The sequence below is a fragment of the Lactuca serriola genome, chromosome 6 (assembly GCF_051521515.1).
Source record: "Lactuca serriola cultivar US96UC23 chromosome 6, Lser_US96UC23_V15, whole genome shotgun sequence".
Lineage (NCBI taxonomy): Eukaryota > Viridiplantae > Streptophyta > Magnoliopsida > Asterales > Asteraceae > Lactuca > Lactuca serriola.
Genome location: NC_136413.1, coordinates 151,387,858 through 151,404,175, shown reverse-complemented (window position 1 = coordinate 151,404,175; position 16,318 = coordinate 151,387,858). Strand labels below are relative to the sequence as shown.

At 38.2% G+C, this 16,318-nt stretch overlaps 1 long non-coding RNA gene across 1 annotated transcript; it reads right to left on the bottom strand.

The window, feature by feature from the left end:
- Window positions 1–1,514: 1,514 nt before the first annotated feature.
- On the bottom strand, window positions 1,515–3,149 carry LOC145058781 (uncharacterized). The gene is made up of 4 exons (XR_013686522.1): window positions 2,958–3,149; window positions 2,692–2,806; window positions 2,133–2,233; window positions 1,515–2,052 (listed from the first exon to the last, which is right to left on the bottom strand). It is a non-coding gene; the product is annotated as an uncharacterized LOC145058781 (long non-coding RNA).
- Between the last annotated feature and the right edge of the window lie 13,169 nt (window positions 3,150–16,318).

Sequence of the window (16,318 nt, the reverse complement as noted above, 5' to 3'; positions counted from 1 at the left end):
TTTGAGTTAGGTTGAATCATTAGGGAGAACATGGAATATTACTTAAGAGCTACTTTGCTAGACAAAGCTAATGCATACTCTATATGGGAAAGATTAAGATAATTCTAATATATGAAGACACCATAACTTGGCTAAAAATGTTGATGTAGCTCTATGGGCCACGTTATGTTGATGCTTTAGGGGAGTAGAATCGGTACGAGCAGAAAGATTGACTTTTCAAAGCTCTTTCTTTTGGAGCTCTTAATCGGTCGTGATGGTTTAAGTTGGATTTCGAGTACGATTTCGGGTACGGTCGCATCATCGTCAACTGATTAAGGTTGGGATGCATGAAATTGGTTTTGTAAAGTTGGCATGGAATAGTATAAAGGGTTTGAAGGAAAATGTGGATGTTGGCATCCCCAGGAAATTTCAATTGTGTGAAAAATGGGATCAAATTATGAATAGTATGGTGGTTGCAAAGATTCGAGATGAAAAACATTTTCAACGGGTGTTGTGCTTGAACTTGTAAGTTGAGTTTTGTTATGATCGGATGTAGAGGTGGTGTAGTTTGACAAATTATGTGGATCCATTGTAAGTGAAAATAAGAAAGAAATATATAATGATTATGTAAAAGTAATGGAGGTTTAATAAGTATTTTTGTATTTGTAGGAGGCATAAAAATAAATGAAATAATTGTTTACAATGAATCGTGAGCTTAGCGGGTCTACAATTTGCATGGTTTCCTTAGATGGTGTGGTGTTCCTAACAGGTCCAAACGCTACATCAACATGCCAAAACCAGCATGGTGACATAACGTATAGTCTAAGGTCGTATGGTATGGGTACCATGAAGCCTTTTGTGGTCCAGATGGCCACGGTCGTTGTTCGTACACACCATCCCAGTCCTTTCGTGGTGCTGATCTAGAACCACGAGCATGGTCTCTCGTGTTGGCCACCACAATCCATCACAACCTCTTTCTTTTCTCTTCATCTCTTCTTCTCTCTTGCAGCTTAAACCCATCACGACCACATTCCTTCGTTGTGAGTATACCGGATTTCAGAATGGAAAGAGGGTGAGAAGAAGATGATGAGGTGTATACACACCACGAGCCTTCTGGTGGTGTGTATACATGAAGGACTAATAGATAATGGCCAATATGATTTTTGCATTTTTATTTATATTAAAATTATATTTTTATTTATTAAACTAGGTGGGAAACCCCGCTCCGCGGGGTACGGAACAAACAAAATTACTAAATACACATGGGTCGGATAGTTTGTTGATGTTTGACGGGTTACGAAAGTAGGATGCTATAATGTCATTCAAATACAAACCAACCGGATAGATTGAAAACAATATAATGTCCTAATGTAAGAAATTAAAGTAAACAAATAAATTATTGTGCATACTAAAAAGCTTACAATATCTACCCTAATCCATCAGAATATGTTAGTTGACCGAGTCATAAAATAATAGGCATTATCTTAAACTATCTACAGCTCTAATACAAAAAAAACAGATTGCTTTACATACCCTTTGAGAGAGTATAGTTGCTCAATTAACCAAGTAAGTAACATAGTTGTCCGGTTCAAAAAAAAGTAACATAGTTGTCGCGAAGAGCTTGAAATTCCCAAATGAAGCAACACAAAATACAGAAATCTAGAACAATTCAGCTTCTTTTCAACAACATAACCACCATCAATTCTATAAAGTAACCTTTATACTGACTTCTTTTCACATTCCTACACACAAAACAGATATAAAACCCCAAGTCGAAAGCCCACAGTCATAATCATCATTTTATTACCCTTTGAGAAAAAATAATTAAACATACAAAATTTGTAATTTATGAAGACTTCAACAACTCCAATACATAAAAACCTAAATAATGAAAACAAATCTACAAAAGAATTTATCTGAGAACAAAATAACCGAGATGAAATCAATCAGAAAATAAAGTAGTTGAAAAAAAAGATGAAAAAAAATAAAACAAAAAAATCTGACCTGTTGCATTTCAATTCGTGGTTGTGCATGATTTATTCTGACATAATTTTCTCATGGTTAAGTATAAGCCTGGAAGATGAAAACTCATAGTTATATAATCATCTTATGTGTAACATGCATTCTATAAGCTGTGTTTCCAAGTGTATCACCATTATGGGTTGAAATCTGATAACAATTGTTTACCATTGAGGAGATATTTGAATTGGAAGTAGATTCTCTAAGTTGTGTTTCCACCTTTTCAATTGCACCCCTACAAATCAGGAATAAACGATTTAGTTTAATCCCATTATATGAAACCTTCAGAGACTTGTTAGGCGATAAACCACTTTTTTTTAAATGGAAAATGTGTCAGCATGCAGACACGGAGAGGTCTCATCATATTTCCAAATAAACATACATTTTGAGTAGAGTAGACGGAATTAAGAAAAGTAATATCTTATAACATATATATTTAGAGTGATCAGTAAATAGGTAAACCTAGGAAGATATGCCCTAAATCATCAATGAAAATGTTACCTGTGACATGTCAAAACAGCAAAAATAAATAAATAAATAAAAATTTTAATTGCAATATCGATGCTGTAGGAAAACTGCAATATTTGTGTTTTGTCAAAAACAGCAGAAAACAGCAGCAAATACATGATGTCAAAAATAGCATAAAAAAATTAGTAATGCTAAAACAATAAATAAGCAGTTTTAAATATATACCTTATGTTGTTATGCATTGCAAGTTTGTACCTTCATTCCCAATCATCTTTGATCTCTTTTATAATCAGTCAAAAACATCTTTGATCTCTTTTAGAAATGCTATAGTTTCCTATTTCTATAATCAATGGAGAAAAAGTTAATAATGCAAGATTATCAGTTTAAACTAATAAAAGATGAGCTAAAGTGCCTTCATCAATTTCATTTTGAGAGACATCATAGAAGTAGACTGAAAAACAAAAATCAATTTACAAATAGACATAGTTTACCTTCCGTAGTGAAAGTCTGGAAGATAAAATCAGAAAATCTAGAAGAGGAAATTTAATATCAAGATATTTCTATGAATTAAAAAAAATAAAAGTCAAAAAATTGCATATATTTACACCAGCAGAATCAACCAAATGAACTATAATTTCTTTAATTCAAGTGAAAGATTAATTTTACAAAAAAAAAAAAAAAAAAAAAAACCAACTACATAACACTAACACCATAAAACATACCTATTCTTTCGTATGGCTTTTCAAAGAATTTGAGATCTTACAGATCACTTTTTCATCAAATAATGCATTTTCTTTCTCGATGTCAATCTATGCTTTCTCACCAAGTGGATTGAGTGTATGTTGAGAATTCAATTGTAGCCATGGAATTTGTGATCACATTTCTTGCAGTTTTTCAAAATGATTAAAGATCAGTCAAAGTTCATTCAAAGAATCAAGTTTATTCATGAAAGAGTTTGAAATTGCATGCCGTTTGTGAAGAGCTTGAATATGAACACATACCTGCACATATTATCATACAAACAGAATGATTAGAGCACATACATATATGCCCCTGCCACATGTCAAATAGATAAAAAAAGAATTAAGACATAAATCCTATAGTTTGCAATAACATATAGTAAATAATTCGAAATAAAGAAGAAATATATTTGACTATATAAATCAACATTAAATATGTCAATAATGTTGAGTCACCTGCAAGAAAGGCGTCCCCTCAATGATCGATTAGTAAATATATATCGATAAAAAATTTTACTTTGTATAGATTTTAAAAACTTAAGGCCAATACAGAAAAGAACACAAACACCGGTGAACAAATTAACATAAACTTATCATCACATTCCTATCTAATTCCCTAAACAATTTAATCATATTGACCAAGAAAAATAATAGTTTAAACAAATTACCGATACTTTTAAACAAACATATGGCTGATACTTTTATTATCTAAGGTTTGAATCTTTCAGTTTGCATCAAATTATAGTGCTCATAATTACTATTAGAGTCGGAAAAGGAAATGCCAAACAAACATACTAAGAAGAAATGAAAATTAAAATCATTATAAACGAACAATCTACATTTGTACACAAAAGGTATTTAATTTCAGCAAGGTTATAAACAGACAAAAAATAAAAAATAAAAAAAAATTTTATTTGGTTTAGAAATTTCTTCAAACAGGTGGTGGGCAAAGATACGAAGACACACATAGAAACCAAATTAACATGTAATCAGAACTACAATCCACTGAAATGAAATTAACATGCAAACTTACAGCCTTCAGTTGTATTAGATACAATAAATCGATAGAAAATTCGAAAATCAATAGAAACCATAGAACACATACTAAAATCAGATATTGACGGTGACATGAGAGAGAAATCGGAAATTCGAAATCCACAGCAACCAGTCTGAATCGATTGTGCATTGGAACCCTCAGTGGAGGGATGGTGGTGGTGAAAGTCGGTGGAGCGATGGTGGTGGTGAGATCCGGTAACTTACGCTCAAACACAACAAATCAGAGCATCGATTTAGGGTTTGATGGCTTGGATGAAGGAGTAGCGGTGGTACTGTGGTGACCTTCTGAAGTAGATCCGTCCCAGTAATGGTAGTATCAAGTCATCGACAGTACCAATCTGTGAATGGATTATAGAGGCGGCAAAGAAATTGAAGGAACAGAGGCGTACAACAATACGCCCAAAAAAATTAAGGAAACACCTGTGGTGGTAGTGGTAAAAGTCGTAGGGTAAGCTGGCCGAAGGAGGTGTCAAAGGTGCATAATGATGCCTCCTTCTTTCAAAACCGACATGCAGAAGAGTGAAGCTGGTTGTCTGGTGGTAACCGATTCGGCAAGGCGTACGTTAGCGGGAGGTGGTGGAAACGATCGAAGGAGATATCCGCTGCTACACCAACAGGTGGTGACGAAGAAGAAGGGATATGCGGTGGAGACGATCGATGGGTTGGTTGGTTTAAGGAGCGGTGTAAGTGTGGAGTGATAGAGAAAAAAGAAACAGATGAAAAAAAGGTCTTCTTCAGCATATTGAAATTGATGCATTTAGCGGTGAAGAGGTGAGCAATGATGGTGGAAGATAGATATTGGGCGAGAGAGGCGGTGATGAACGCAACATGAACACGTTGCAGAGATTGAAGCCAAAACCAGTGCCAAACCATCAATGAGGCAAAAGCACATGGACACACAATATAGAAAATGATAAAATATACCCCTCTAAAAGAAACAGGCGACAATTGTAGAAACAGATATAGACTAAGGACGATTTCTGCCAAACAAACACATATAGCTAAGGTATGAGAATTTTAATATATAATATAATAATCAGATTGTTTTTGTAAATCATATTTAGATTCCAAAATTGTAAGTTTCATGGAAAGTGAGTTTTCAGGAAATAATTGTTGTCAACTTTGAAGTTGCATGACACTTTGTGCAACGTATTAAAATTTTAAAACCGATTCAGACAAAAAAGTACTATCATAGTCAGTTATATATATATATATATATATATATATATATATATATATATATATATATATATATATATATATATACTAGGTTAAAACCTGTAGAACCCACGGGTGTTAATTTTAAATAGAATTAAAAAATTAGTTATGTAATAAAATAATATATCATTAATTTAGAAAACTTATGAACTGTAATATTGTATTCTTTTATAACTTTGTGATTTGTAAGTATTTAATTACACAATAATTTGGTGAGACTAATAGAAATTGTTGCTGTCTTTGTCAGTTTTTTTCAAAACTTTACATTTATTTGTTGCATCATGTGTTTCTTCTTTAGGCTTTCTGAACATAACTTTTAAATCCATGCAATATTGGTGTTTTTGTTAGGATGTGCTCCCTATTTTAAGTAACTTTGTAAATTCTAAGTATTTAAGGCCCCGTTTGGTGAAAAAAAAACATAATGGAACAGAACAGAACTATAATTTTTTGTAGAGTGTTTGCATACCTAGAACAAGAACTAATTGAAAGTTTGACCAAGTCCAATGGGACAATTCACAAAAAAATAGTCCCACCCAAAAATTTGGAACTCAACAGAACACGCATTCCAGTTTTTTTTATCTGTTGAAATTAACCCTGGAATGGGTCTTAGGTTGCGTCTCCACCATTCTCGTATTCTTATGAAATTATTGGGTTCTTCAAATAGATATCATCGTCTCAGAAACTGATTCTAAATTATTGATTATCGATTTTAGCTTGCATCTCCACCATTCTCGTATGTGCTCAACATCCCAAGGTACAACTCCTTTTTCAAACTTCAGTAGTATCGTCATCTGTTGATTTACTTGAACAAATTATTGATTATTTCTCTCCTAGCTTACCTGCATCTATTTGTTCTTAGTTTTGTGTATTAATTTTGATTGGCTTGAAGTTTTCTATATAATGAAAATCCGATTCTGAAAGTTTTTTAGATTCTTTATCTGCCTATCGTTACCTGCATCTGCATATGTTTCTTTAATTATGTGTTTTAACTTCATTAGTTACTTGATTTTTTGATTGTTTCTTGATTAATTTATAATTACCTGTAACGAAATCCTTTTATTTGGTGGCTGTAATTCTTGTGACGTTAGTATAAATGGTGGATTCCAATTTATAGATTCTTTAGATTCTTTATAGTTTTTTAGATTCTGTAACAAAATCCTATCAATTCACATAGTTTTTTAGATTCTTTATTTGCCTATCGTTACCTGTAACTTGGGAATTCATAATTGATAAAGATTCAAAGGCATACTATGTGAATTGATAAAGTTTCAAGTCATGGGTCTAAACACAGGTAAAGTACATATTGCAATAAAAATGATATTTATATATTCAATTTGTTAATATTATTATCCTATTTTCTATAGTAAATAATGCTAGTATATTATTATCTTATGTGTTAGAAATGACAAATGGGTTCCCCTTTAAGTAAAATATGGTAAAAATAGTGAGACTTATATATTCAGTTTTTTAATATTATTATAATCTTCCTGGTACAAAGGTTTTTGACTTCTTGGGAGCCTTAATTAAGCATATTTTCCTATCCAGATTAAATTATGTCAAGTTTCTATTGCTCTTTTTCATTTTATGTTGTAGATACTAAATTAAGGATGAAAATACCCCTATAATTATTTTTTGTTACTACATGTAGAGTTTGTGTTAACAGGGAGTGCATTTGTTAATATTATTATAATCTTTTTGGTTCAAAGGTTTTTGACTTCTTGGGAGTCTTAATTAAGCATATTTTCCTATCCATATTAAATTATGTCAAGCTTATGTTGCTCTTTTTCATTTTATGTTGTAGATACTAAATTTAGGACGAAAATGTCCCTATAATTAATTTTTATTACTACATGTGGAGTTTATGTTAACAGGAAGTGCATAAAAGATGCAATTAGACCGCTAGGTTTGGACTAAATTTTCCCCAAGATTCTGTGAGTGGCTACTTTATTATAATCTTCTTGGTTCAAAGGTTTTTAAATTCTAGGGAGTCTTAATTAAGCACATTTTCCTTAATTCTGTCAAGTTTGTGTTATTCTTGTTCATATTTTAATGTTGTAGATACTCAGTTAGTACGAAAATTCCCAACAATTAATTTTTATTAATATAATGTTGTTTTTTTGCTTTTTTTTATTATTTTTTATAAAATTTGTAAATATGGATCGTAATCATTTGCTCCTATTTATGAAACTGTTGGTGAGTTATATTCAGTTGTTGATATGCCTAGCTACAGTTAGACTTTGGTTAATTGAATGTGAGGAAAAAGAAGCTCAAATGAGAGCTCTAAGTCAAAGTACATTAGAGAGTAGATTAGACACAATTTCAAAAATGTCCATAGTAATACAATGTATCACACGTGAAAGTGATGAAAATTGTATAAATGAGTTACGTATGGATAGAAATACATGTGCACGTTTATGTGAGTTACTACAAACTCGTGGTGGGTTAATAAATGATGGTTTAGTGACTATTGAGGAGCAAGTTGATATATTCCTAAACATATTAGCACACTACAAGAAAAATAGATGTATTCAAGTTAGATTCTATCGGTCAGGGGAAACGGTAAGTTGGTATGTTCATCAAGTATTGGGTGCTTTATTGCATATTCAAGATATATTGTTTGTCAACCCAACGCCTATTGCAAATGATTGTACGGACAATCGGTGGAAATGGTTCTAGGTAACCATTATAACATTATTATGATATATTACAAATTAATATAAGGTTTTAACTAAAAGTTAATATAAGGTTTTAACTAACACCGATTTAATATTTTATTTATAGGGTTTTCTAGGAGCAGTTAATGGAACGTATATTGAAGTTAATGTCCTTGACTCAGATAGACCAAGATACCGAACAAGAAAGGGTAATATAGCAATGAATGTGTTAGGTGTCTGTAATCGTGACATGAATTTTGTCTACGTATTAGCTGGTTTGGAAGGTCCGGCTACTGATTCAAGGGTTTTGCGGGATGCAATTACTAGACATAATGGATTGAAGATTCCAGTTGGTAAGCTAATAAAATAATTACTAAATATTTAAAGTAAATATAGTTACATATTTATATAGAGGATTTTGTTTATTATAGGTAACTATTATTTGGCTGATGGAGGATATATCAATGGTGAAGGTTTTTTGGCACCATATAGAGGTACTAGGTATCATTTACAGGGGCACAACACTTCTGAGCCGCAACAGCACCATAATGCTGCCAGGAATGGCAACGAACTTATTGGAGTAATATGAGCACATAACTTCTTTTACACGGCAACACCAGAAAATACGTTCTACCAATAATCAATTGTAAAAAAGTAACCACAAACTTGTATTAACACAATGTAGGACTTCTACATCACATATTTCTGAATTTATTAATAATTTCTTAACTTTTTTTTACAAGAATGGCATTTTCAAGAAGTTGGAAATTACTCAAATGATTTAATAATAATGGTTTTTCAAGAAGCTACTCTCCCGGGAGAAATCCAGAATGATTCAATAATAATCTGATACCCTATTATGCTCTTATCCCACTACATAAAATATTAGACATAATAAGCATAAAAGAAAAAAAGACAGATTTGCCTCTATGTATAGCTGCACACTGTAATTGCTTAAATTACCTCTTTTACCCCTTCTAGAATATGTCAATTTTAGTACAGGCGTAACATAAAGTTTATTTGAGAGACTAAATTGTGTTTTTTAGCCAAAATATTTGAGTTTGCCTTTGAAATTAAATAAAATGTAAGTAAGATAAAAACAAAATACTTACCAAAAAATTGGAAGAATTCCGCTTCGGAACTAAAAGCTTGTTGAACTTAAAGTCATAGTTGGAAAACGAAACTTGAGAAAATCTACACTAGGTGTGTTACCAATGTCCAGTTCACCACTTACATGTATATGGAAAGTTGCAAGCAGAATATGAAGATGAATTTAATGGTTATTTAAGGATATGAATAGTTGTTTATTGGGAATTCAAACCTTTAGAAAATATGATCTTTTTGTAATATCCATATATTTTGCGCCAAATTTAAACTTTTTCAATCATAATTAAAAATCAAATAGCATCATTTACAAAAATGTTTTCAAATCAACATCCATCATAGTGTCCCAAAATCATAACATAAGGATGAGGAGTGGCACGGTCATGCCTTCGCCTTGCCATGATCTCCTGAAGTACCTGAAACAATAAACTGAAACTGTAAGCCCGAGGGCTTAGTGAGCTACCCCCAAAATACCAATATCACACTGACAATGCCATATCAGTAACAATCAACATGCATACTAGGCCATCGGCCTTACTGGACCGCCCTACTGGGCCTACAGTCTATCTGAATCTATCCCGAGCCTTCGACATGAGTGGTCCGCCACGTGGGCCTGCAGTCTCCCCGTAACTAGAGTACCGACCTAGCATGTCACTAACATACCAATCTTACTCAAAATTGGAAGAATTTTTGTAAGAAATTAAATAAAATGTAAGTAAGATAAAAAAAATTAGCCAAAATATTTGAGTTTGCCTTTGTATCTATCCCGAGCCTTCAGCACAAAGCAGGACCGCCTCAACCCAACCACAAGAAAATAACCATGTGCACATAACTATCATATATTGGCATATGCAAACATCAAACATATTTATCTCACTGATCATCAATCATAGAATTCTCTCGTAACTAGAGTACCGACCTAGCATGTCACTAACATACCAATCCTTACGGATCATAAGAGCGTAACATATTGTCTATCTTGATTCCGATATAACAGATCATAACCCCATGTAGCATACCATAACAATAACAACTAATGGGTCGGGATTGGTGTCGTAGACTCTATTGATATAGTGAGGATAACTCACCTTGCAGATGTCGACTCGGAAGATAAACTCTAACTCTCTGATCACTTGACACAGGCTCCACCACCTATGATCATAGTACAATATACTCATAAGTCCTTAACCTTATAATGAACTCCATAACCCACTAGTCAACCCCTGGTCAAAGTCAAAGTCCTTAGTCAAGGTCAACAGTCCATGTTGACCCCCAACTCACCGAGTACCCTCGGCTACTCGCCGAGTTCCTTGAAGCACATTCCAACTCGTCGAGTCATCGCGGTGACTCGTCGAGTTCCTTCGATTGTTGTCCAAACTTTAAGTCCACCTGTCGAGTCCCCTCCTTGCAACTCGACAGATGCACACGCATACATATCCTAGGGAAAACTCATCCGACTCGTCGAGTTGTTCTTCAACTCGTCGAGTCTTATGGTAATCTTTATCGGACTCGCCGATTTGTTCATCCAACTCATCGACTTCACGACCATATTCATGTGACTCGCCGAGTCAACCTTGCTACTCGTCGAGTCCATTCTGTCCTTTTCCCATACAGACTTGATTTGAGCCATGCAGCGACTCCAAATCACAGATCCAAGCTTCTAGGGCATGCTTATCACGTAAAGTTGCAAACTTTACGTGCATGCATGGCTATAAAGGCTCTAAATGTCCATTTTAAGTTCTTAATGGAGCTTCATGCTCAAGAGAGACCTCAATCATGACCAAAACTGCAACTTTATGCTTCTAGAATCCAAGGAGGGTCCAGATCTGAAGTTACAACCTCAGATCTAGCCCATAGCTCATCTTTCCAACTTAATATCTCACAAAAACCCTAAAACTCAACCAATAGAAGAGATTTACAAGGAAAAAGGCGATTTGGTTACCTACAGAAGATGATAATTGAGACAAATGCTGATTCCCACACTCTACTTGCTCCAATCTCCTTCTCCTCCAAGCCTTCTCCCTCCAAAGATCCTCTTTTCAAGCTTCAAACACACAATGGGCACACACAAGCACGTATTAGGGTTTTAAGGAGCTCTCAAAGACTGTAAAGAGGCCAAAGGAGGCTGAGGCTCCTTTAAATAGAGGTGCAAACCCCGGGATTTAGGGTTTCATCTGCCAGCTCCTATTAGTCGAGTCCCACTATGGACTCGTCGAGTAGGTCACTTAACTCGTGATCCCACCCCGCTGCTACTTGACGAGTAGGGCAACCAACTCGTCGAGTAGGGCCTAACCCAAAAAATCTTATTTAAACAATACCTGAGAATCGGGGTGTTACAATTCTCCACCACTTGAACTAGACTTCGCCCTCGAAGTCCGTTGAAATGAACAATGTCGGGTAATGCTCGCGCATCTCCGCTTCCAGCTCCCATGTCCACTCGAATCCCCTCCGATGTTCCCACTGTACCTTTACTAAAGGTATTTCCTTGTTCCGCAGAATCTTGTTCTTCCTTTCAAAAATAGCCACAGGCCTCTCCACATAGTTCAGGCACTCATCGACCTGAATATCATCCAACGATACCACTGCCTCTTGGTCCATAATGCATTTTCGCAATTGCGAAACATGAAATGTGTTGTGGATCCGGTTGAGCTCCTTCGGAAGCTCTAGCCTATAAGCCACCCTGCCAACCCTGGCAACAATCCTAAACGGCCCAATATAACGGGGACCCAATTTTCCCCTCTTCCTGAAGCGGGTCACACCCTTCCAGGGTGAGACCTTCAGGAGAACCATGTCACCCACCTGAAATTCCAGCTCAGATCGGCGTCGATCGGCATAACTTTTCTGCCGACTCTGAGCGGTCTGCAGTCGCTGTCTAATATGCTGTATCATCTTGGTAGTTTGCAAAACTACCTCTGTCCGACCCATCACCCTGTGCCCAACCTCGCCCTAGCAAACTGGGGTCCTACACTTCCGCCCATACAACAGCTCGAAAGGCGGGGCGCCAATACTGGAATGATAGTTGTTGTTGTAGGCGAACTCTGTAAGCGGTAGGTAGGAATCCCAACTCCCACCGAAATCAATGATGCACGCCCTCAGCATATCCTCGAGGGTCTAAATGGTCTGCTCACTCTTCCCATTAGTCTGCGGATGGAACGCCGTGCTAAAATACAGTCGCGTACCCAGTTTCTCATGGAACTTCTGCCAAAAACGGGAAGTAAACCTGACATCTCGATCTGAAACGATAGAAACTAGAACCCCATGGCAAGATACAATCTCTCTGACGTACAGGTCGGCCAACTTCTCTGCCGACGAACTCTCCCGTATGGCTAGGAAATGGTCACTTTTGGTCAATCGGTCCACAATGACCCATATAACATTGAACCCCCTTGCCGTCTTCGGCAACTTCGTGATGAAATCCATCACGATCCGTTCCCATTTCCACATGGGAATCTCCAGAGGCTGCAAATTGCCATGCGGCCTCTAATGCTCGGCCTTGACCATCCTACAGGTCAAGCACCTCTCAACAAACCAAGCGATATCTCACTTCATACCAGGCCACCAATAACTCAAACTCAAATCACGGTACATCTTGGTGGCTCCCGGGTGAATAGAAAAATGAGACTTATGAGCCTCCTCCATCACTGTTTGTCGGACCCCTCCGGACATCGGAACCCAAACCCGATCGTAACGGGTCAACAATTTGCGGCTATCCTGAACAAACCGGGCGCTTTCGCCCTTAATCCTTTCCAGCTTCCAGTTCTCTAGTCTCATACCCTGAATCTGAGCATCCCTGACCAAACCCACTAGCGGGGAATCCACCGCTATCCTCATGCACCTAGCTGGGGTAGAGGACCCAGCTGACTTGCGGCTTAAAGCATCCGCAACCACATTCGCTTTACCAGGATGGTAAATGATCTCACAATTATAATCCTTGACCACATCCAGCCACCTGCGCTGCCACATATTCAGGTTCGGCTGATCCATGATGTGCCTCAAACTCTTGTGATCCGTATATATAGTACACCGGACCCCGTACAGATAATGCCTCCAAATATTGAGAGCGAAAACCACCGCTCCCAACTCAAGATCGTGCATGGGGTATCTCGTCTCATGCGGTTTCAGCTGTCGTGATGCATAGGCTACCACCCGCCCTCTCTGCATGAGGACTGCCCCCAAGCCTGTGATGGACGCATCACAATATACCACAAAATCCTCAACTCCCTCGGGGAGTGTCAACACCGGCGCCTCGCATAAACATCATCGAAGGGTCTCAAATGCCCTCTGCTGCTCAGGGCCCCACCGGAAATCCACCCCCTTCCTCATTAGACGAGTGAGGGGTACGACAATCTTGGAGAAATCGCGAATGAATCCCCGATAATACCCTGGCAAACCCAAGAAACTTCTGATGTCTGAGGGAGATCTCGGAGTCGCCTATTGCATAACTGCCTCCACCTTGGCCGGATCGACCAAAATTCCCTCTTGGTTAACAAGATTTCCAAGGAACTGGACCTCTCGTAACCAAAACTCGCATTTTGAGAACTTGGCATACAGTCGTTCTCGCCTCAGAACCTCCAGCAGCTCCCTGAGATGCTCCTCATGCTGCTATCGGGTCTTGGAATACACCAAGATATCATCTATGAACACAATGACCAAGCGATCGAGCATCGGTCTGCAGACTCGGTTCATTAAATCCATGAAAACTGTTGGCACATTGGTGAGCCCAAACGGCATTACCACGAACTCGTAATGACCATAGCGAGTCCGAAATGCAGTCTTCTCCATGTCTTCCTCCCTCACCCTAACCTGGTGGTATCCAGATCTCAAATCAATCTTGGAAAACCAAGATGCACCCTGCAACTGATTGAAAAGATCGTCTATCCTCGAGAGCGGATAACGGTTCTTCACCGTTAACTTTTTCAACTCCTTATAGTCGATGCACATCCTGTGCGAACCGTCCTTCTTCCTGATGAAAAGGATCGGTGCTCCCCAGGGTGAACTGCTCGGATGAATAAACTGCTTACCCAGCAGCACCTGCAACTGAGATGATAGGTCCTGCATCTCAAGCGGTGCCAAACGGTACGACGCCTTGGTGATAGAGGCCGCACCTGGCACTAGATCAATCCTGAACTCAACATGCCTCACCGAAGGATCCACTCATCCTTTCCTAAACGCATACTCGCCTCTTTTCCTTCCCGGCACCTTGCCTCATCCTTTTCTAACTCAGGTCTCATATGCCCGTATCGTAGTTTTCCATAACCATTTATCTGACCGCACTTGAACGGATCACCGATCCCCTTACTGAAAAGCCTGTTCTCCCCCACTCAGGGTTCGAACGATCACCATTTGGAACAATTACCACCTACTCAGTAGACTGACACACTAGGTATGTCACACTTGACTCTTGGATGTATAACGCAATCCCCCCTCCCCGAGACTTCCCCAAGGAAACCAAACTACTCCCATAAGTCTCGTCCTTGACAGCATCTCGAAATCCTCCCCACATAACTACCTCTAGACACTTTGAGGCCTCAGACTGATACACCGCCGGAACCACATTATTCTAAATCCAACCTGGAATAGTGCCCTCTCACACACTTGACTCTAACTCTTCGCCCCGCTTACCCAAATCGGTAAAAAAAATCCTAAAAGCACAGAATTCATCCTCATTGTCGATACACAATGTGGACCACTAGGGCCACTGCCCCGGTATACTCATCTCATCCATCGGAAACTGACAACACCATTCTCAACAAAGTACATCTTCGTTCCCATCCGTCTTAGTCCCACTATGACTCTTTCTTGGTATAAGAATACCTCACAGCCAACATACTGCCCAAATGTTCTGGTGAAAAGGTGACCATGCTTGCTACCCCATAGGGTTTACCTTCGACTGCATCCCGCAGAAAACTAAAATAGCACCTCCCAAGTCACAAAAGTGACATCTCCACTATCGGACGGTCTCTCAGCCCATATTGTATTCTATTATAATGCAGCATCCCTACTCATCCCTGAGTCTTGCGACTCCAACTGGCATCTCACCAAGAATCCCTTGGGGCTAACTCGATTTCCCTCTCGAGGGATGCTCCAATAAACTCGTTCATCATGGCCCTTTGGCCCCACACTCTTCCACATCTTATATCAGTCTAGACAATCACCACGGAATAACTGGTAAAACCAGAAGCACTAACCGCCACATGTCACGGTACTCAAACTGTGTGGCCACCTCTCGATCTGATATGAATCATGGTACCCGAACCATGACGTCACCTCTCGATCTGCTACTTATCATGGTACTCGAACCATGCATCACCTCTTAATCTGCTACTTATCATGGTACTCGAACCATAACATCACCTCTCAATTTGCTACTTAAAATCCTCCAGAATAGCCTCCCGGATCGCTGCGGCCACCTCGTCATGAATTATTCGGCAAATCTCATCATCGCTAACACCGTTGCTCTCCAGTGTGTGTCGAGTACCATCCATGATGTCTCACAACATAAAAGAAATCAGAGACTCGCTCGAGCATACTTGCACTCGATCAATCAGCCCTACTTGTTCCTTAGCATCCCAAGGATTCTTACTTGGACTGCTCACCGATCCGGTGTTTCCAGTAGTACGGGCCCTATACTACCTTCCACACCACATCAGTATTCACCCCAAGTCCTCCTCCTAGGATTCCATATCACAAGTACTCTACATCTTATCACACAGGCCGCTTTCCAGTAGACCTCTCACAAGCTCCTCTCTGCTACTTACTCACTCTTGAAGTAACTCACAACAGTAGTAACTCCTAGGCTAAGGCATCACAAATCAGGCCACTCTAGTCCTAGATATGAATACCTAGCCTACTCTCTAGCATGAATAACATATCACATAATATCTCATAACATATAACGTAAGGGTATTTTGGGAAATCACCGTTTGGGTGCAGGCTGATTGTACACACTGCTCCTTTCCGCTTTCTTGAAAATCTTTTACTTATCTTAGAAAATCATTTCTCTTTGAAAACTCTTCTCGAATCCTCAGTTTGAGTTCAGATATGCCCGAAGGTGTATTCGAATCCCTCAAACCAAGGCTC